Here is a 23,461-nt window from a genome sequence, read left to right on the forward strand (position 1 = left end):
CTGGCGGCTCCTGTCTGGCGGAAGGCTCTGGCGGCTCCTGTCTGGCGGACGGCTCTGAAGGCTCATGGCAGACGGGCGGCTTTGCAGGCTCAGTACAGACGGGCGGCTTTGAAGACTCAGTACAGACGGGCAGTTCATTCGGCACTTGGCAGACGGACAGTTCAGACAGCGTTGGGCAGACGGGCAGTTCAGGCGCCGTTGGGCAGACGGGCAGTTCAAGCGCCGTTGGGCAGACGGGCAGTTCAAGCGCCGTTGGGCAGACGGGCAGTTCAAGCGCCGTTGGGCAGATGGGCAGTTCAAGCGCCGTTGGGCAGACGGGCAGTTCAGGCGCCGTTGGGCAGACGGGCAGTTCAGGCGCCGTTGGGCAGACGGCAGACTCTGGCCGGCTGAGACGCACTGTAGGCCTGGTGCGTGGTGCCGGAACTGGAGGTACCGGGCTAAAGACACGCACCTTCAGGCTAGTGCGGGGAGAAGGAACAGGGCATTCTGGACCCTGGGAGCGCACATTAGGCCTAGTGCGTGGTGTTGGCACTGGTGGTACTGGGCTGGAGCGGGGAGGTGGCGCAGGAAATACCGGACCGTGCAGGCGTACTGGCTCCCTTGAGCACTGAGCCTGTCCAACCTTACCTGGTTGTATGCTCCCCGTCGCCCGACCAGTGCGGGGAGGTGGAATAACCCGCACCGGGCTATGTAGGCGAACCGGGGACACCATACGTAAGGCTGGTGCCATGTAAGCCGGCCCGAGGAGACGCACTGGTGGCCAGATGCGTTGGGCCGGCTTCATGACATCCGGCTCAACGCTCAATTTAGCCCGGCCGATACGTGGAGCTAGAATGTACCGAACCGGGCTATGCACGCGTACAGGAGACACCATGCGCTCTACTGCGTAACACGGTGTCTGCCCGTACTTTCGCTCTCCACAGTAAGTACAGGGAGTAGGCGCAGGTCTCCTACCTGACTTCGCCACACTCCCTTTAAGGCCCCCCCCAAGAAATGTTTGGGTTGTACTCACGGGCTTCCAGCCTTGCTTCCGTGCTGCCTCCTCATATCGCCTCCTCTCGGCTTTAGCTGCCTCCAGCTCTTCACGAGGGAGGCGATATTCTCCCGGTTGTGCCCAAGGTCCCTTACCATCCAGTATCTCCTCCCATGTCCATGAATCCTGTGTAGGTGGGTCCTGTTGCCGCTTGACACGCCGCTTGGTCCTAGATTGGTGGGTAATTCTGTCACGATCGTTTTCTTGAGAGAGATTGGACCAAGGCGCAGCGTGTGCAAAATACATCTTCTTTTATTAAAGAAGAGAGAAAAACCAAGAAACGAACAACTATACACAAACTAACAAAATAACAAACTGACGACCGTGAAGCTATACATATAAATAGTGCTGACACAAACACTACACATAGACAATTACCCACAACCAGCTAAAGCCTATGGCTGCCTTAAATATGGCTCCCAATCAGAGACAACAATAACCAGCTGTCTCTAATTGAGAACCAATTCAGGCAACCATAGACTTTCCTAGACACCTACACTGAACACTAAACCATCTACTCTACTTAACCCCCTAAACCATACAACACCCTAGACAATACAAAAACACATACTACACCATGTCACACCCTGACCTAACTAAAATATTAATGAAAACAAAGATAACTAAGGCCAGGGTGTGACACGGGTAAACAATATTGTATATATGCATAAATCCTCAGATACATTTTTAAGCATTATACTTGGATGGTACATATACTTGGTTTTACCTGCATTAACCCATTTAATCCCGAATTTTTCCCAGACATGAAAATATCCAAATCAAGTGTCATTAGTAACCCTTTGAAGTAATCAATCATTCTTTTTTGAAATTTCAATGGAAAAGTAGGTGAAAAAGTGTGTTTTATGGTGGGTCACAATTGTGACCGGTGGGATAATGTTACGTATATTGAATTAACATATTTCTCCTATGCAGTTATCAAAGTTCTTATATATCCCAACCCAGTTATTAACACATTTAAAACTCTGTCACTGGCATTGCCACTAGAATTCCCCGTCACATTCTAGTGTGACTATTTTATACATCAAAAACCCTTATACAACAAGATATGAATACTGAGAGCAAAGACAAAAAGACAACAACCATCAACGTATTTCCACATTGTTACTTTAGTTCAATATGCATTGAAACATTAATATTGTAACTTTATTGTAACAGTTGAACTTGTACTTTAGTGCAATATTCATTGTAACATTGTCATTGTGACATTTTAGTGCAACATTCACTAACACCTGTATAGCAGTCATGTGATTCATTCCCACTGAACATAAAGGTAACATTCAGGATAGAGGTAGCCTGTAGAATATGCATTCAAGTAGAGGCCTACACTGAACAAAATACAAATATTTTATATATATATATATATATATTTGAAAAGCGCCACTGCACAATGAGTGCTTATATATACATATATATCATAGAGCTTCAGAACCAAGTGCACGATTAGTTTGTGCATCACTGTTTTGAACTACGATCAGTCAGACCTACTGTCATACAGGATGTCTTGAATAAACTGACCTTCTGTTCCAAAAACATTTCAGTCATTTTGATTGTCTTTTTCGTCAACTTTTCTTTTCTTCCTAGAGTCAGTTGTACCGCTCCTCACCCTTTATCAACTTTTCTATTTTTCTTTTGTCTTTTTCAGCCCTTTTTCATTCGGTCTTATCTCCTTTTCTACTGTCCATGGTATATCTTGAAGCACTCAATGTGCAGTGGCGCTTTGCATTTCTCACATGCATAGGTAGTACGTTTGTCACAATGACGACTTCTCTGGAACCGGTGCATCGTGTTGATTGGCCAGTGAGAAGCTTTGTCATATCTTGCCTGATCTTCAACAGTAGCAGCCAGTAAAGATCTCCTTCCGTGGCTCAGTGGTTTCGTGCCAAACTTTTGCATATTTGGGCTGTATACTATGTGTTTTGGAATCACATCAGTGGCAGGCCTCTTCGATTGTTTGAACGCTCAATCTTTATTTTTGACCACCTGCAGCTTTTCCCTTGGCTCTTCTGGCTGACCCCTATGGCTTGTAGAGACCCTTGGCTCTTCATTATCAACAATGGAGGGGTGTGGGGGAGGTTGTGGATGGGGGGGGGGGGTGGTGAGGGGTAGGTCATCATCACTGATAACGTTGTTCCCATCATGATCTGTTTGCATAGGTTCAGCATATGCATTCAACAGCCTGGCTGGCAAATGGCCTGTCCATAGTCCATATCTGACCCATCGCTATCACAATCACTCAGGATAGCATCTTTCTCATTTTGAGGGATAACTGCAATGTTGCATGCCTTGTCTGGGCAGTCACCTAGATCAACATATCCAGAACTTGACTCAAAGTGACACTAAAAGAAAGAACAGAGTAGAAAGTTAGGTAAAACAAGAACTATGTATGTGTATAAGTATGTGAATACCTAGATGCACTGTGTTATCCCGCCGGTCACAATTGTTGCCGTCAACATGTATACTCATTCTATGACCACACTGAACAAAGTTGAGTAATTGCAAATGCATATATCAATACTAGACACCTTAAAGATGATGTGTACCAAAAACCTTTGTCCTAACTTTATGTTAACATACTTTACTAACCTTCTGTTTGGGAGCTTTGATGCAGCCATCCTCTTCTCATGGTGCAACCAGGAAGTAAACAGCTCTGGTCATGTGACAATTCACACTAAACATGTGACACTGCACATCTTTCATTGAGACCCTTTAATATTTCAATATTTGCTGGAAATGCATTGATACATCATTCAGTAACATTTTTAGAGCCTTATAACTGAAAATGTTTTTTACGGTCACTTTTGTGACCGATGGGATTAAATAGGTTAAATACCAATTTCAGTTGAACAAAGGCTTTCTGCAAAGAAGAAATAATGAATTCTCCACAGCATGCTCCGGCCTCCCGGCCGCCATCAGCATTTTGACCCATCACTCTAAAGATGACACTACATATCTAATAATAACCATTGACTCCCTAGGTCAATGTATTTAAACTGTGGTATGAGTACACTACATTACCAAAAGTATGTGGACACCTGCTCGTTGAACCTCTCTCGTTGAACCTCGCCTAGCCTGAACCATGAAAAACAGTCCCAGACCATTATTCAATCTCCACCAAACTTTACAGTTGGCACTATGCATTCGGGCAGGTAGCACTCTCCTGGCATCCACCAAACCCAAATTAATCCGTCGGACTGCCAGATGGTGAAGCATGATTCATCACTCCAGAGAACGCTTTTCCACTGCTCCAGAGTCCAATGGCGGCGAGCTTTACACCACTCCACTTCACAATAACAACACTTACAGTTGACCGATCAGAAATTTGACAAACTGACTTGTTGGAAATTTCACATCATATCAACGTTGAAAGTCACTGTGCCCTTCAGTAAGGTTATTCTACTGCCAATGTTTGTCTATGGAGATCGCATGGCTGTGTGCTGGATTTTATAGACCTGTACGCAACGGGTGTCACTGAATTAGCCAAATCCACTTATTTGAGGGTGTCCATACTTTTGTATATACTGTATAGTGTAAATCTTGCCTCCACTCCCTCTCTCCCCTTTATCATCTCTCAAACCCTCCCTCCCCTCTCTTCCTCCCTCCCTCCACTTTATCATCTCTCACACCCTCCCTCCCCTCTCTTCCCCCCTCTCTCCTCTTTATCATCTCTCACATCCTCCCTCCCCTCTCCTCTTTATCATCTCTCACACCCTCCCTCCCCTCTCTTCCTCCCTCTCATATCTCACACCCTCCCTCCCCTCTCTTCCTCCCTCCCTCCTCTTTATCATCTCTCACACCCTCCCTCCCCTCTCTTCCTCCCTCTCTCCTCTTTATCCTCTCTCAAACCCTCCCTCCCCTCTCTTCCTCCCTCTCTCCTCTTTATCATCTCCCACACCCTCCCTCCCCTCCCTCCTCCCTCTCATCTCTCACATCTCCCTCCCCTCTCTTCCTCCCTCCCTCCTCTTTATCATATCTCACACCCTCCCTCCCCTCTCTTCCTCCCTCTCTCCTCTTTATCATCTCCCACACCCTCCCTCCCCTCCCTCCTCTTTATCATCTCTCACATCTCCCTCCCCTCTCTTCCTCCCTCACTCCTCTATCATCTCACACCCTCCCTCCCCTCTCTTCCTCCCTCCCTCCTATTTATCATCTCCATCTCCCTCCATCAACTCCTCTCTCTTTCTCCCCTCTCTTCCTCCCTCTCTCCCTCTTTATGATCTCCATCTCCTCCATCAACTCCTCTCTCTCGCTCTCTCTTTCTCCCCTCTCTTTCTCTTTATAATCTCCCTCCATCAACTCCTATCTCTCTCTTTCTCCCCTCTCTTTCTCTTTATAATCTCCCTCCATCAACTCCCATCTCTTCCTCCCTCCCTCTTCATGATCTCCATCTCCCTCCATCAACTCGTCTCTCTCCTTCTCTCTTTCTCCTCTCTCTTTCTCTTTAAAATCTCCCTCCCCTTCATGCGGACACCCTAGCACTCTGTGAATACCGGTGGGGGTGAGTCATAGTTAGAGCTAATTAACTCAAGCCTGGCCCCCGTCTTTATCATCCCATCTGACACTAATGCCATTAGGTGATATGCATAGCAATGTGACTTCATGAGATTATGGGAGCCGTGTGGCTTTGGTGAGCCTGTGCAGACCCAGCATTAGCAATTAGCAGTAGCTTTAGCATCGGCAGACGCCCCCAACCTCCAGATCCATCCAGACTGAATGAGATTATCTGTTAGCATGCCGCGCCAAGCTCTGACAGGCCTCATCAGTACACATCAGGAGTGAGATACACCATGCCACCTCCAGGAGGTAGGTGAGGGGATGGAGGGGAGGGGGAGGGGGGGTCGGGGGTTGAAGAGGGTGGTGGTGTGTGTGTGTGAGGGGGGTTATATTTTGTGTGTGTGCATGTAAGTATGTATCTTTGATAAAACTGTACTTGTGTGAGTGAATGTGGAACTGTACAATGTGGTGTGTGAGAGTCTTTTTGACCTTGCGTGTCTAGTGCTCTATTAATGTATGTGCATGTCTAACTTATTTCGTGTCAAGCTTATTTAGTGTCAAACTTATTTCATGTATAACTTACGGAAGCCAAGGCACATGACTCTCACATGACTCTCAAACCATGAGAAACAAGGTTCTATGGTTTGATGAAACCAAGTTTGAACTCTTTGGTCTGAATGCCAAGCATCATGTCTGGAGGAAACCAGGCACCATCCCTACGGTGAAGCATGGTGGTGGCAGGATCATGCTGTGGGGATGTTTTTTAGCGTCAGGGACTGGGAAACTAGTCAGGATCGAGGGAAAGATGAATGGAGCAAAGTACAGAGAGATCCTTGATGAAAACCTGCACCGGAGTGCACAGTACCTCAGTCTGGGGCCAAGGTTCACCTTCCAACAAGACAACAACCCTAAGCACACAGCCAAGACAATGTAGGAGTGGCGTTGGAACTTGAACCCGATCGAAAATCTTTGGAGAGACCTGAAAATAGCTGTTTAGCGACGCTCCCCATCCAACCTGACAAAGCTTTAGAGGATATGCAGAGAAGAATGGTAGAAACTCACCAAATACAGCTGTGCCAAGCTTGTAGCGTCATACCCGAGAAGACTCGAGGCTGTAATCACTGCCAAACGTGCTTCAACAAAGTACTGAGTAAAGGGTCTGAATAGTTATGTAAATGTAATTTCAGTTTCTTTCTTAAATACATTTCTAAAAATAAAAATAAAACAGTTTTTGCTTTGTCATTATGGGATATTGTATGTAGATTGATGAGGAAATCAAACAATTTATTCCATTTCAGAATAAGGCTGTAACGTAACAAAATGTGGAAAATACCTTCTGAATGCACTGTATCTAATAAATGGTTTATTTTGAGTTTTTTGCATTTACTAAAATGTTGTCAAAGTACTAGGCTATTTCTCCATATTGTGTCAGGCCTGGTGTATACTAAATTGTATTGAGAGAGGTTATCTACATTTTGAAATAGTCTCTGAATAGTTGTAACAGAAGTAATACTCTTTGCCTATCCAATAGCCTACTTTGTCTGGGTTTTAAAATGACTTCAGAATATATTATCCTCTGGTCACATTTTGGATACATTTTTGAATATGTACAGTACATGTCAATATGTATAAGTTATAATTTTGAGTGAGTCATTTGTCAAAGTTACTACAATCTAAATACCTTGAGTATCATTTACTCAATGGGAGATTACATTATTATTATTCCTATTGACAAGAAGAGTTTGGCTCTTTAAAGTTAACTTGTAATTGTCATTTGTTCTTTGTGTTGAGCTATGTCTATTTGTTTAAAATGTGTGAGAATTTGCTTTATCTTGAAACTCAGCATTCAGAAATACAATGGGGTCTAAAGGATTCAGTTATTTCATGTTTATTCACGAGCATGAGTGTGATGGCTTAGTATGTGAATAAATGCATGCTTGTTGGTCTATATGTAGGTAATCTGTGTGTGTGGGTTTGTGTGTTTGTATGTGTGAGCGTGCCCAAACTGATAACGGAGTGCCTCCTCCTTTCAATTCACACAGGCCTCTGCCCTACAAGTCCAGATGTTCCTCAACGTGGCCCTCACATCACTGCCAATATCATTAAGGGCTGAGCCAAGTACACACAGATTCATGTTAATGATAGCAACAGACATGGAACAAATTGATGGCTACAAGCTCCAATGACAAATGTCCAACCCATCTTTTACATTGACTACAACCGACAGCCAATGGCATCTATTCCAAGGAGACTCGTCGGGTAGGTTAGGTTGAGTGGACTGGAGTGTTAGATAATTTGTTGCCAGGGTCCTGTTCAGTAGAGCACACCGTAGTAAACCTTTTTGAAACGGAAAACACAAATAATTGTTTCTTCTTTGATAGTTGAAGGTAGTCCCTTCTTGTTTCCGTCTGTTTCTTTCCCTTTGGTCTTTAATGAACATGACCCAGCTCCGCTTTAACCTTCGATAACAGAATAGACCCACTGTTGATGTGTCAAAGGGAACAACCTCTCTCTAAGTTTACCTCAGAATGGACAATGTTCATTGTTCTCAGATCACGTGCGAGACCTTTAACAGGGGACTGTTCACAGCATGGACACGGATCTAAAATCTGTGAAAGTCCCTCGCCCTAGGCTTTCCTACCGTACGACCACTGCTGTGCTGTGCTGCACCTGGATCAGTGAAAATCCATTCTTTCCAGGCATCTGCCGCAGTGATCAAGGCCAAGAGACTCAGGAGAGAATTGAATTGGGATTCATTGACTGAGTGCCGTGCTGCCTCCACTACGCTACAGTGATTTCAGAAGGTGGAGGAGGCAAGTTGTTGTTCACCCAGCAGATGTAATCACACACACAAACACACACCCAGAAATTAACACTCACCTAAACCCAAATATGAACAAAACACAAACACGCATACCAATTCTGCACAGAAAAGCGTACCAACTGTGCACACAAATCATACACATGCAGGCTTACATTAAAATTCTCAAATATCGAACATGATCTCAGTTTGGATGTGACTTATTGCTTGTTTTTGCCACTGAAACCCATAAATCCATATAGGATCTGAGATAATATAAAGGGCAAGCAATAGAAAGGGCATTTGTATTCCTGGGACCACAGCCCTTTGTCTGCTTCCTCTTTGGACACCCTCCAGGTATTGTAAGAGAAATGCAAAGGCACTAACGGGGAATATTTTTTTACCTGACAAAAGTTTTGGTACCCGCTAATTCAACACACCAGCCTGTTCTGATTTATATCTACTAATCGAGTGATAATTAAGCCTTAATTAATCGGTGGCAATGTATGAGGAAAGTACATCGAATACACGTTTGTCTCGATGTGCAGGGAGGGAAAGAGCATACAAACAGCCTTTTGATAATGCCAGGCTCAAACGGAGGGTGAGGCAGATTTACACACAAACCACTTGACTTTTCAGACATGCACAAGTACGGCATCGATTTTAGGAAGCCCATAGCATGAGGCTTGGTGCTGAGGCATGAGGCTTGGCACTGAGCGGGCCCTAAAATGGACCTCATACACACAAACCACTTGAGCACTCAGTAACGTGTCAGGTGTTTATCTACTTTACGTCCCTTGCCATAACTCCTCCGAGGGCGGTCGATAGGATTATTTACCAGTTTGCCCGGAGACTGGAGATCTAATCAGTCGTTAGCTGGAGTAGGGATTGGCATGAGTAAATGGTGTTGTTGCGCGGCCCCAGTGGAGTGTTCTGAACAGGGAGGATGTGTCAAGCTCAGAGGTAAAGGGTAAATCTTTCAGTGGTAAATCTGGCTCAATTGCTGGATCAGGGCAAACTGGGACTAATGATGCTCCCTCAAAGCTGCAACCAAACCCCATCCTATCGCTGAAGTTGTATGATGAGTATGGAGAATTGGGATGGAAAATAAATTGAATATGCAGTTTCTGTTGTTGGATAAGGGTTTTACACTGAGATATTTGAGTCTTTCACTGTCTCGCTCTGTCTCGCTGTTTCAAAAGTTTGATGAAATTGTGGTAACTAGACGTGAGTGTTTGTTTTTGGAGAGTAAAATGATTATCAGTAGGTACGGTAGCTGCACTTTTCGGTAGGCACTGCTTGTAAAATGGAACTCCCCACATATTTGGTCAATCTCTTTATTTTTCTCTGTCAATTTCTCAGTTTCAAGGAATTCTGTAAACACACAAATACAAGGTGTTTGTAAGATGAAAAAATCAGAACGGCAAAATATGTTTTATTATGTCTTTGTCTGCGTTAATAATGACAAGGACAAGAAACTCCATCTTCGCGCATCCCCTTCTTCTTCTCCCCCTTCGTTTAAAAAAATAATTTGATTCCCGAGCTCATTTTTCCACTCACAACCCGTTACCTACTTCCTGGTAGACCACATATAAGTCATCATCACTCCAGGTAGAGGAAGAGAAAAACCATTAAGCACCCCTAAGAAGGAAACTAAAGGAAGCAGGTACATCCATCTTTCCCTTGCCCGAAACTCAGTTATATACATTTCCCCTTATGGATCATCCTTTGCGGGGGTGGGAAAAATGAGAAAGGCGCACTGTCCCGACGTTAGTGAAGCACTAATGACTTCCTGAGCAAGAGAAATGAGGCCTTGTCTCAGATCTGTTTGTGTTTCCTCACCAAACTCCTGCAGTCATTGCCAAACAGATCTGGGATCAGCCAAGGTTAAGAGAAATGCGTTCCCACTCTCAATATGGCCCTGTCGGCCAGCGGTGAGACAACGCAGATGGATCGTGAATCGTGCAGGAGGGGCCCGCGCTACAGCCGTCGTATGAATGATGTTTTGACCTACTTGTTTTGGTGGACTGGGGGTGAATTTTCTGACAGCACAGGCAGACACATGACGGCTCACTAGGCTGGGTATCTGACCTCGTTTAACCTGCGAGACTGGGATGCGGTCAGTCGATAAGCCTGCAGCGTTGCAAGGCGCCCCCATATCCCCACCCGCCACTCCAAAAATAAGTTATTCAATAATTGTATTTTAAAATGTGTATTTAACCTTTATTTAACTAGGCAAGCCAGTTAACCTTTCTAGCGCAGGCGTTCCGCTAGCGGAACCCCTCGACAACATTCCGCTGAAAAGGCAGCGCGGGAAATTCAAAAATATATTTTTGAAATATGTAACATTCACACATTAACAAGTCCAATACAGCAAATGAAAGATAAACATCTTGTTAACTTCTCTAGGGTAGGGGGCAGCATTTTCACATTTGGATGAAAAGCATACCCAAATTCAACTGCCAGCTACTCATCCCCAGGAGATAAGACATGCATTTCATTAGTAGATTTGGATAGAAAACACTCTGAAGGTCTCTAAAACTGTTTGAATCATGTCTGTGAGTATAACATAACTTATTTAGCAGGCGAAACCCCGAGGACAAACTATTCAGATTTTTTCTTTTTTGTGGTCACTGTCTTTACAATGAGGTTTCATTGGGAAACCAGATTTCTAAGCGAATTGCTTGCAGTTCCTATGGCTTCCACTGGATGTCAACAGTCTTGAGAAATAGGTTGAGGTTATTCCTTTGTGTAAGGAAGAAATACGGCCATCTTGAAGTCGAGTCACTCCAGGTGTCGTGTTTGATTGAAGTGCATGTCCAAAAGGCATGCTACATTTCGTTTTAACCCTGTATTGAACACAGATCATCCCATCTTCAATTTTATCGATTATTAAGGTAAAAAAATACCTAAAGTTATATTACAAAAGAAGTTAGACATTTTTTGGGAAAGGTTACAGGTAACCTTTGAGATATTTTGTCGTCACGTTTGAGCAAGTTGGAACCTGTGTTTTTCTGGATCAAACGCGCCAAATAAATGGACATTTTGGATATATATCGACGGAATTCATCGAACAAAAGGACCATTTGTGATGTTTATGGGACATATTGGAGTGCCAACAACAGAAGCTCGTCAAAGGTAAGGCATGAATTATATTTTTATTTCTGCGTTTTGTGTCGCGCCTGCAGGCTTGAAATATGCTTCTCTCTCTTTGTTTACTATTGTGCTGTACTCAGATAATAGCATCGTATGCTTTCGCCGAAAAGCCTATTTGAATTCTGACATGTTGGCTGGATTCACATCCAGTGTATCTTTAATTTGGTATCTTTCATGTGTGATTTAATGAAAGTTTGATTTTATAGTAATTTTCATAGTAATTAATATTAATTTGGCGCTCTGCATTTTCTCAGGCTTTTTGCCAAGTGGTACAGTAGCGTCTTGCCTAAACTCAGATTTTGGGATATAAATATGAACTTTACCGAACAAAAAATACATGTATTGTGTAACATGAAGTCCTATGAGTGTCATCTGATGAAGATTATCAAAGGTTAGTGATTAATTTTATCTCTATTTCTGCTTTTTGTTACTGCTCTCTTTGGCTGGGAAAATGGCTGTCTTTTTCTGTGACTTGGCTCATACCTAACATAATCGTTTGGTGTACTTTCGTCGTAAAACCTTTTTGAAATCGGACACTTTGGCTGGATTTACAACAAGTGTAGCTTTAAAATGGTGTAAAATACTTGTATGCTTGAGGAATTTAAATGATGGGATTTCTGTTGTTTTGAATTTGGTGCCCTGCAGTTTCACTGGCTGTTGATACCCTAGAGAGGTTAATCTACCCATCGTGTCCGATTTCAAAAGGGCTTTACAGCGAAAGCACAATATATGATTATGTTAGTTCAGAGCCAAGTCAAAAAAAACACACAGCCATTTTTCAGGCCAAAGATAGGAGTCACAAACAGCAGAAATATAGATACAATTAATCTCTAACCTTTGATGATCTTCATTAGATGACACTCATAGGACATCATGTTCCGGAGTTCCAAATTAAGCAGCAGCAGCTGAAAAGATGAGCTCCTACAAATATTGAAATTTAAATGTTTTTTTAGAGTAAAGTACATCGAAAAAAAATCAAAAGAAAACTGCAAACTGAATAGGAGACCAAACAAGCAGCAAACAAAGAAGAAAGGCTTTTGAAAAAGTAACAATCTTTCATAAAATTATACCGTTTTCTTAGCTAGCTAAGTTGTTTACCTGTTGCTAGGCAGTTGCTAGGGACATTCCTGAAAGAAGCTAGCTAGCTAACAAGGAGTGTCTAGTTGGCAGAAGAGAAGAAGGGACAAAGAAGGGACAAAGTGGGACAAAATAAGGACAGAAGAAAAGGGAAAGGGGACATTAAGGTGAAGCAGTCCTCTAAAGACACAAAAGACAATAATACAAGAAACAACACTTCTATTGCCTCTCCCTCTACGATACGCACTTCCGGTTTGGTTTGGAGCGAGTAGTTGCATTCCGCTTTGCTCCACAGGTAGTATTACAGGTAGTATTACATTTCATTTCATTACAGTACAACAGTTTGATTTGTTTGATCTTAGCTGGCTACATAGCCGTCTTTGTATCCAAGATAATTGTGTAGTCTAGAGTAATTGTCGAGGTTACCTAGCCAGTTAGAGGTTACCTAGCCAGCTACACTTTCAAACAAAGTCAACAACGCAGCCACTGCTAGCTAGCCTATTTCACCAGCCAGCAGTACTATATCATTTTAGTCAATAAGATTTTTTGCAACGTAAGCTTAACTTTCTGAACATTCGAGACGTGTAGTCCACTTGTCATTCCAATCTCCTTTGCATTAGCGTAGCCTCTTCTGTAGCCTGTCAACTATGTGTCTGTCTATCCCTGTTCTCTCCTCTCTGCACAGACCATACAAACGCTTCACACCGCGTGGCCGCTGCTACTCTAACCTGGTGGTCCCAGCGCGCACGACCCACGTGGAGTTCCAGGTCTCAGGCAGCCTCTGGAACTGCCGATCTGCGGCCAACAAGGCAGAGTTCATCTCAGCCTATGCTTCCCTCCAGTTCCTCGACTTCTTGGCACTGACGGAAACATGGATTACCACTGATAACACTGCTACTCCTACTGCTCTCTCCTCGTCTGCCCACGTGTTCTCGCACACCCCGAGAGCTTCTGGTCAGCGGGGTGGTGGCACTGGGATCCTCATCTCTCCCAAGTGGACATTCTCTCTTTCTCCCCTGACCCATCTGTCTATCGCCTCCTTTGAATTCCATGCTGTCACAGTTACCAGCCCTTTCAAGCTTAACATCCTTATCATTTATCGCCCTCCAGGTTCCCTTGGAGAGTTCATCAATGAGCTTGACGCCCTGATAAGTTCCTTTCCTGAGGATGGCTCACCTCTCACAGTTCTGGGTGACTTTAACCTCCCCACGTCTACCTTTGACTCATTCCTCTCTGCCTCCTTCTTTCCACTCCTCTCCTCTTTTGACCTCACCCTCTCACCTTCCCCCCCTACTCACAAGGCAGGCAATACGCTTGACCTCATCTTTACTAGATGCTGTTCTTCCACTAATCTCATTGCAACTCCCCTCCAAGTCTCCGACCACTACCTTGTATCCTTTTCCCTCTCGCTCTCATCCAACACTTCCCACACTGCCCCTACTCGGATGGTATCGCGCCGTCCCAACCTTCGCTCTCTCTCCCCCGCTACTCTCTCCTCTTCCATCCTATCATCTCTTCCCTCTGCTCAAACCTTCTCCAACCTATCTCCTGATTCTGCCTCCTCAACCCTCCTCTCCTCCCTTTCTGCATCCTTTGACTCTCTATGTCCCCTATCCTCCAGGCCGGCTCGGTCCTCCCCTCCTGCTCCGTGGCTCGACGACTCATTGCGAGCTCACAGAACAGGGCTCCGGGCAGCCGAGCGGAAATGGAGGAAAACTCGCCTCCCTGCGGACCTGGCATCCTTTCACTCCCTCCTCTCTACATTCTCCTCTTCTGTCTCTGCTGCTAAAGCCAATTTCTACCACTCTAAATTCCAAGCATCTGCCTCTAACCCTAGGAAGCTCTTTGCCACCTTCTCCTCCCTCCTGAATCCTCCTCCCCCTCCTCCCCCCTCCTCCCTCTCTGCTGATGACTTCGTCAACCATTTTGAAAAGAAGGTCGACGACATCCGATCCTCGTTTGCTAAGTCAAACGACACCGCTGGTTCTGCTCACACTGCCCTACCCTGTGCTTTGACCTCTTTCTCCCCTCTCTCTCCAGATGAAATCTCGCGTCTTGTGACGGCCGGCCGCCCAACAACCTGCCCGCTTGACCCTATCCCCTCCTCTCTTCTCCAGACCATTTCCGGAGACCTTCTCCCTTACCTCACCTCGCTCATCAACTCATCCTTGACCGCTGGCTACGTCCCTTCCTTCTTCAAGAGAGCGAGAGTTGCACCCCTTCTGAAAAAACCTACACTCGATCCCTCCGATGTCAACAACTACAGACCAGTATCCCTTCTTTCTTTTCTCTCCAAAACTCTTGAACGTGCCGTCCTTGGCCAGCTCTCCTGCTATCTCTCTCAGAATGACCTTCTTGATCCAAATCAGTCAGGTTTCAAGACTAGTCATTCAACTGAGACTGCTCTTCTCTGTGTCACGGAGGCGCTCCGCACTGCTAAAGCTAACTCTTTCTCCTCTGCTCTCATCCTTCTAGACCTATCGGCTGCGTTTGATACTGTGAACCATCAGATCCTCCTCTCCACCCTCTCCGAGCTGGGCATCTCCGGCGCGGCCCACGCTTGGATTGCGTCCTACCTGACAGGTCGCTCCTACCAGGTGGCGTGGCGAGAATCTGTCTCCGCACCACGTGCTCTCACCACTGGTGTCCCCCAGGGCTCTGTTCTAGGCCCTCTCCTATTCTCGCTATACACCAAGTCACTTTGCTCTGTCATATCCTCACATGGTCTCTCCTATCATTGCTATGCAGACGACACACAATTAATCTTCTCCTTTCCCCCCTCTGATAACCAGGTGGTGAATCGCATCTCTGCATGTCTGGCAGACATATCAGTGTGGATGACGGATCACCACCTCAAGCTGAACCTCGGCAAGACGGAGCTGCTCTTCCTCCCGGGGAAGGACTGCCCGTTCCATGATCTCGCCATCACGGTTGACAACTCCATTGTGTCCTCCTCCCAGAGTGCTAAGAACCTTGGCGTGATCCTGGACAACACCCTGTCGTTCTCAACTAACATCAAGGCGGTGACCCGTTCCTGTAGGTTCATGCTCTACAACATTCGCAGAGTACGACCCTGCCTCACGCAGGAAGCGGCGCAGGTCCTAATCCAGGCACTTGTCATCTCCCGTCTGGATTACTGCAACTCGCTGTTGGCTGGGCTCCCTGCCTGTGCCATTAAACCCCTACAACTCATCCAGAACGCCGCAGCCCGTCTGGTGTTCAACTTTCCCAAGTTCTCTCACGTCACCCCGCTCCTCCGCTCTCTCCACTGGCTTCCAGTTGAAGCTCGCATCCGCTACAAGACCATGGTGCTTGCCTACGGAGCTGTGAGGGGAACGGCACCTCCGTACCTTCAGGCTCTGATCAGGCCCTACAACCAAACAAGGGCACTGCGTTCATCCACCTCTGGCCTGCTCGCCTCCCTACCTCTGAGGAAGTACAGTTCCCGCTCAGCCCAGTCAAAACTGTTCGCTGCTCTGGCACCCCAATGGTGGAACAAACTCCCTCACGACGCCAGGTCAGCGGAGTCAATCACCACGTTCCGGAGACACCTGAAACCCCACCTCTTTAAGGAATACCTAGGATAGGATAAAGTAATCCTTCTAACCTCCCCCCCCCTTAAAAGAGTTAGATGCACTGTTGTAGAGTGGTTGTTCCACTGGATATCATAAGGTGAATGCACCAATTTGTAAGTCGCTCTGGATAAGAGCGTCTGCTAAATGACTTAAATGTAAATGTAAATGTAATGTTACACAATACATGTATGTTTTGTTCGATAATGTGCATATTTATATCCAAAAATCTCAGTTTACATTGGCGCGTTACGTGCAGTAATGTTTTGATTCCAAACACCCAGTGTTTTTGCAGATAGCCACAGAAATCCCAGAAATACTCATAATAAACATTGATAAAAGATACAAGTGTTATTCACAGAATTAAAGATAGACTTCTCCTTAATGCAACCGCTGTGTCAGATTTAAAAAAAAAATTACTGAAAAAGCATAATCTGAGTACGGCGCTCAGAGCCCAATATATAAGCCATGTTGGAGTCAACAGAAGTCAGAAATAGCATTATAAATATTCACTTACCTTTGATGATCTTCATCAGAATGCACTCCCAGGAATCGCAGTTCCAAAATAAATGTTTGTTTTGTTCGATAATGTCCATCATTTATGTCCAAATAGCTTCTTTTGTTAGGGCGTTTGGTAAACAAATCCAAAAGCGCGTTCTGGTCCAGCCGAACGTCGGACGAAAAGTTCAAAAAGTTCCGTTACAGCCCGTAGAAACTTGTCAAACTAAGTATAGAATCAATCTTTAGGATGTTTTTATCATAATTCTTCAATAATGTTCCAACCGGAGAATTCCTATGTCTGTAGAAAATGAATGGAACAAGAGCTAACTCTCTCGTGACCGCGCCTCAGAGCCTGTGGCACTCTGCCAGACACCTGGCTCATTCCTCTCTCATTCGGTCCCACTTCACAGTAGAAGCCTCAAACAAAGTTCTAAAGACTGACATCTAGTGGAAACCTTGGGAAGTGCAACATAACCAATTTCCCACTGTATCTACAATAGGTGCTGAGTTAAAAAACTACAAGCCTCAGATTTCCCACTGGTTTTCGCCTGCCATATGAGTTCTGAGTACATAATTCAAACAGTTTTAGAAACTTCAGAGTGTTTTCTATCCAATACTACTAATGCGACAGAGTAGCAGGCAGTTTACTTTAAGCACCTTATTCATCCAAGCTACTCAAAACTGCCCCCCTGTCACCAATAAGTTTTAAGAGACCAGGACTGGTAGACTAGACAGGATAGAGGGAAATACGAACAGGGAAAAGTACAGAGAGATCCTTGATTAATGTTTTTAAATGTATGTACATTTTAGTGTTTTGTTTGTAATGTATTTTTCATTAAGTCAAACCCCAGTAAGTCAAACCTCAGTAAGACTAGTCCAACACTCAGACAGCCGCTGGCGTCAGCAAATGTGGTCCTAATAAATCAAATCAAAAATCTCTCTCTCGCTATCTGTTTTTTTATGTTTTTTTCTTTGCATTTCTTTACCTTATCTCGCTCTTTCGTTCACTCATGGTATCTCATTCTATTTCTCGGCAGTCTCTTTTTTCCCCGCTTGCTCCAACTCCTTCTTACTGCCCCCTTACTTATCTATCGTTCCCCGTCAGTCATCATGCTTTGCTCCGACTATGAATAATGAAAGAAGGAACAATGGGATGAAAGACGTGTCAAGTCAACTTATACCCCACATACAGTATTTCTTCTGGGAGAGCGGGAGACATGGAAGGACATGTGCTAGTAGTTATCTGAAGATGAGGCACTGTTCACACAAATGAAAGTGGTTGCCATAGAGAGACGAGATCGGAAGAAGGAAAAATAATTCCAGATTGTTACACCCTGAAAAATGTGCATGCCTCTGTATACATACTGTGTGTGTGTGTGTGTGTGTGTGTGTGTGTGTGTGTGTGTGTGTGTGTGTGTGTGTGTGTGTGTGTGTGTGTGTGTGTGTGTGTGTGTGTGTGTGTGTGTGTGTGTGTGTGTGTGTGTGTGTTTGCAGACCTCTGCACTGTGGTACATTTTCTTCTCTAAATCCTTGTGGATTAGCTATGATCTCCACAGATCCAGTTTGTGCCTCAGCCAACACAGCACAACACGAGTGTGGGACACAGATTGGGAACACATTTATTTCTCGATTTCATTTCATTCAAACGCATGGCTTGAAAGACCATCCATAAATGATGTATTACAAAATAAATGTCTAAATATGAGTATTTCAGACAACATTATGCAAACCGGGTACTTCGTTTTCCTGGTTGATATTACCATATGACTTTGATTTGGTGTAATCATGTTGATTTAGGATCAAGTGTAAAGAGTATAGTGTATGACCTTGGGATTTGTTTTGGTGCTTTGGGGAGTTAAAATCAGGCCTAACTTCAGTCATAGAATGTTTTTCTGTTGATTATCTGCATTTTCAGAGGTCTGTTTGCTGGATAGTGTCTCAGACAGATTGTTTTCCCAGGTCTGGTACTGAATGGGTTACGGTGGAAGACTGATGATTTCTAAATTAAGTGTCATCTCCTTCCACATTACAGGACACACTGTTAGGCAAATCAAATACACATCCGAAAGGACAAATGTTAAAAAAACATCAGTCAGGAAATTAAAGCTTGGTCGCAAATGGGTCTTCCAAATGAACAATGACCCCAAGCATACTTCCAAAGTTGTGGCAAAATGGCTTAAGGACAACAAAGTCAAGGTTTTGGAGTGGCCATCACAAAGCCCTTACCTCAAATGTGTGGGCAGAACTGAAAAAGCGTATGCGAGGAAGGAGGACTACAAACCTGACTCAGTTACACCAGCTCTGTCAGAAGGAATGGGCCAAAATTCACCCAACTTATTGTGGGAAGCTTGTGGAAGGCTACCCGAAACGTTTGACCCAAGTTAAACAATTTAAAGGCAATGCTACCAAATACTAATTGAGTGTATGTAAACCTCTGACCCACTGGGAATGTAATGAAAGAAATAAAAGCTGAAATAAATTATTCTCTTTACTATTATTATGACATTTCACATTCTTAAAATAAAGTGGTGATCCTAACTGACCTAAGACAGGGAATTTTTACTGGGATTAAATGTCAAGAATTGTGAAAAACTGAGTTTAAATGTATTTGGCTAAGGTGTATGTAAACTTCCGACTTCAACTGTATATATATGGGAGGCAGGCAAACACCTTTCATTTAGCTATGTAAAGACAGATTGACAGGGGTGAGAAAATGAATTGTAATTTATCTTAATGTTATTTTGTTGTTTGCAGGTTGTCATGAACGTCGTTGTAAGGATTGTCAGACCAAAGTGCAGCGTGGTATGGGTTCAACATATTTATTTAGTGACATCCAAAAGTACTCGTTACATTTTGACAGGAAAATTGTCCAATTCACACACTTATGAAGAGAACATCCCTGGTCATCCCTACTGCATCTGATCTTGCAGACTCACTAAACACAAATGCTTCATTTCTAAATGATGTCTGAGTGTTGGACTGTGCCCCTGGCTATCCGTCAATAAATAAAAATATATATCAAATTGTGCCATCTGGTTTGCTTAATTTAAGGAATTTGAAATAATCATACTTTTACTTTTACTTTTGATACTTAAGTACATTTTAGCAATTCCATTTACTTTTGATGCTGAAGTATTTTTAAAACCTAATACTTTTAGACTTTTACTCAAGTAGTATTTTACTGGGTGACTTTTACATTAAGGTATCTTTACTTTTACTCAAGTATGACAATTTAGTACTTTTTCTACCAATGGATGTGGCTGGGGGTTATAGTATAAATTTCACGTGTCCGATCAATTTAGACAAGTGTGTCTGGGTAAGCTTCATCTAATATTTATAAAATATTTTTATCTGGACACATTCTGTTTACCTGGAAATGTTCCTTATTGTAGGCTACTACTTTTACCACTTTTAGTCTTAATCTCTACTACACTACTCACTGTTTAGCACATGACCACACATGTGAATCCTTAAATAAATGGATGGGGCTGGTTTAAGAGGGTGTGAACAATGCTGAATAGGTTATAGACAAAGGAGAGCTCCAGTAGGTACCAAACGATTTAAAGGCCCTTTTCTCAAAAGTGAGTTACAAGTTAATCAACTTTCAAAGCATAATTACGTACCCATTGTTTCTAAAATGCAGTGTTTGATATACCATTTTGTAGCTCTGAGTCTCTACTTTTATCCAATGTAAAAAACACAATTTCAAATTTTTCTACATAAGACCTATATGAGCCGGTCGGTCACATATTATCTCCAATGTATCGTCCGTGTAAAAAACCTGTCTGATTTGGAGGAATAATATCCGACAATATCTTTTTAATTCTATGCGCTATGCACTTTGCTAGAATTTTTGCATCGCAACACTGAAGTGTAAAGGGCCTCCAATTTTTTAAATGGACTGGATCTTTATATTTACCACTTGTCCTGTTTCAGTAATAATAAAAACAGACCTTCTTGTTGAGTATCTGATAATAAACTATTTTTATAGGATTGGTTAAAACATGCCAATAAAGGTCAACTGAGTACATCAAAAAAGGCTTGGTATACCTCAACTGGTATGCCACCCAGCCCTGGAGTTTTCCCAGATTTCCTGTAATTTTGCCTTCACATGAGTCTTTCTGTACAGCTGTTAAATCCTTACAAAATTCCTTAATCCTTACAATTAACTTTGGTTAGTGGAGATGGAGGACACTGAAACTAAAACATATGCCTAATGTACTTTGCTTCCTCTTTCAAAATATTGTTTGGTGAATCATGAGTGACTGTCATTTGTAACAACTGTTAGTAAAATATTTTTGGTAGCATTTCTATGTTAATTATTTTTTTTTTAAATGTTGCATTTTTCTCTTGCCTGAAACTTGCAAAGAAAAGGGGGTTGATCTAACGCCTGCTTCCGCTCCTCGTTGTCCACCATGATGAAATCAGAGAGGGGACTATGATTCTGTCTCCGTCCATTCGTTCGTACATCACACCTGATATGTCAGAGACCACTGGCCGGATTTTGATTACACTTGGGTGAATGATGCGTCTTGCCATAGAGCTAAGATTTAATTTATGGGTTTCCAAGATTACAATACATCCAACAAATACGAAAAAATAATGGTACTGTAGTCACTGCTACTCTACAGATCCTGTATCTTAATTTGAGCCAGTTTCACACAGAAGGGAAAAAATCCTGCAGCAACAAGAAATGTGAAATGTTATGTGGATTATAATTAATGGACCTTTTTTTTAGGGGTTGATAGATCTTTCATATGGGCAAATCAAGTCTAAAATGTTTAAATGGAAATTACAATCTTTAGAAACCTCGAATACACTACAAGGAAAATTCATGCAACAACAGAGTGATCAAATTAAGATACAGCATCTGTAATGAATTGAAAGTCTAACCCATTGGTGTTAAATCAAATTGTCAATAAGATAATCAGGCTTCATTACTCAAGCGGAGTTCATTGCTACAGCTTCTTAACATTGTCCACATTAAATCAACAATATATTCTGATGAGTGTGTAATCAAGGGTCAGGAGACATAGGAATATTCAAAACAGCAACCCTCCACAGTATTTCTGGCAATGCAGATGAAGTGTTGTTTGTCCAACTTCTTTCTTGTTAACTTTTACAGAAATCCTCCATTTGCACCAGAGTAAGTTTTACACAAACGTTCCAAATAAGTCAATGTACCTAAGGCCAGAATACGATCCTTAGTGTTTGACGGCTGTCTTTAGATTTCTCTATATCTTTAGTGTTCATGCATTGTGCACCTTGGTCCCTGAATAGTCTTTAGAGCTCAAATTAGAGTGCATTCAATTAGATGAATAGTCTTTAGAATTCAAATTAGAGTGCATTCAATTAGATGAATAGTCTTTAGAACTCAAATTAGAGTGCATTCAATTAGATGATTTTAAACAAAAGAATGATGATTCTCTGCAGGATGTAGCATTTGTAAGTAAATCTAAATCATATGGGGCTTTTTATTTTATAGTTGCGTGTGTTTACTTTAATGCGTCTTGTAGTGCCCGTTTCCTTGATACAGATTAAGCCTAGTCCTAAACTATGAAGCATGTTCAATAGATATACTCCATTTAGGGACGGTTAACCGGACACAGATTATTCCTAGACCAAGACTATAATGTATCAATGGAGATACTTTAAACTGATTTTTTTTGCGCACCAGAACTAGGCCTAATCTTTGTTCGGGAAAATGGCCTTCAGTATTGCAATTCCTGACTATAATTTTGTCCTTTGTCTTCTACGGGAGCTGCCCTCTTGGCAATGTTTTGCTGGGAGAATAATTCATTACTATATCTCAACGGGAAATACTGGTAGATGGTAGACTCAGCAATATGACGTAGGTGCACAAAGTAAACAGCATAGTGGATACATTTCATAGTGTTGAAGCGCGTGGCTAAACTTCCCAGCTGTTTTGGTCCCGTACCTACCACACTAACAGCGTGAAGCGAACCCATGCACATGCGCAGGTACTATGTGTGACTGTGTGAGAGTGTCTTGCATCTCGCTCATCGCAATATCTGCGGTGCTGCTCGTGGCAACATCATTTCGCTGAGTCGACCTTGAATAATGTCGATAACATAAAACTGATCTGAAAGTAAAAACATCACATCCTCTTTCAGTGGTCACTGCTTTTTCAAGGTCATTGGATCCCTTGACATGCATTATGGAAGAAGCTATTAAATTAGCCATACCTCCTCCCAGATTTGGGATTCAATAACAGTTTGTTCAAACATAGGAGACAAAACGATAAACACATTCTCTACTTTACAGATTAGTGCTTTATCCCAGAGAGAATGATGATGAAAGAAAAGAGGAAGAGGCAGGGGAAATCCATAGGCCCCAAGCAGAATTTATGCAAGGGCAAATTGATCCACATTGTTTTCTATTCAGTAGAATAAGCATTTGTAAGTGCTGAGGAGTTTTAATGTAGTTTGAATCCAGTACAGTAGAAAAGCCTGGGGAGCTTGCGGAGGAATATTGCGGAGAAGTCGTGAACTGTGTTGCAAATCAACCGTAGGCAACGGCTGTGAGGAAAAACACAGTTCTGTCTTAGAATAACAATATCAAGAAAGTTTTCATTTAGACAAACAGAATATTTTTATATTTATATGACTGTGGTAGCTCTGGAAGTTTCGAGAATGATATTGAACTACGAAATTTATGAAAGTGTTTGTTTCCTCCCACTGAATGACCGAAAGCTCTTTCTTATTGCTAAATCAGAGACCTCGCTACATTATCGGCTTAATATCCAACTCGCCTTTGACATGCCTAACTAATATTATACTTTGCTGTTAT

The 23,461-nt window shown here is 43.1% G+C and overlaps 1 protein-coding gene and 1 long non-coding RNA gene across 2 annotated transcripts in view; both read right to left on the minus strand.

Moving 5' to 3' along the window:
* The window catches only part of LOC139563184 (ALK tyrosine kinase receptor-like), an 819,033-nt gene that overhangs the window by 390,474 nt on the left and 405,098 nt on the right, over positions 1-23,461 (minus strand). The window lies entirely within an intron of this gene.
* Positions 2,142-3,769, minus strand: LOC139563186 (uncharacterized). The gene is made up of 2 exons (XR_011672502.1): positions 3,638-3,769; positions 2,142-3,390 (listed from the first exon to the last, which is right to left on the minus strand). It is a non-coding gene; the product is annotated as an uncharacterized lncRNA (long non-coding RNA).

Source organism: Salvelinus alpinus, chromosome 33, assembly GCF_045679555.1.
Source record: "Salvelinus alpinus chromosome 33, SLU_Salpinus.1, whole genome shotgun sequence".
NCBI lineage: Eukaryota > Metazoa > Chordata > Actinopteri > Salmoniformes > Salmonidae > Salvelinus > Salvelinus alpinus.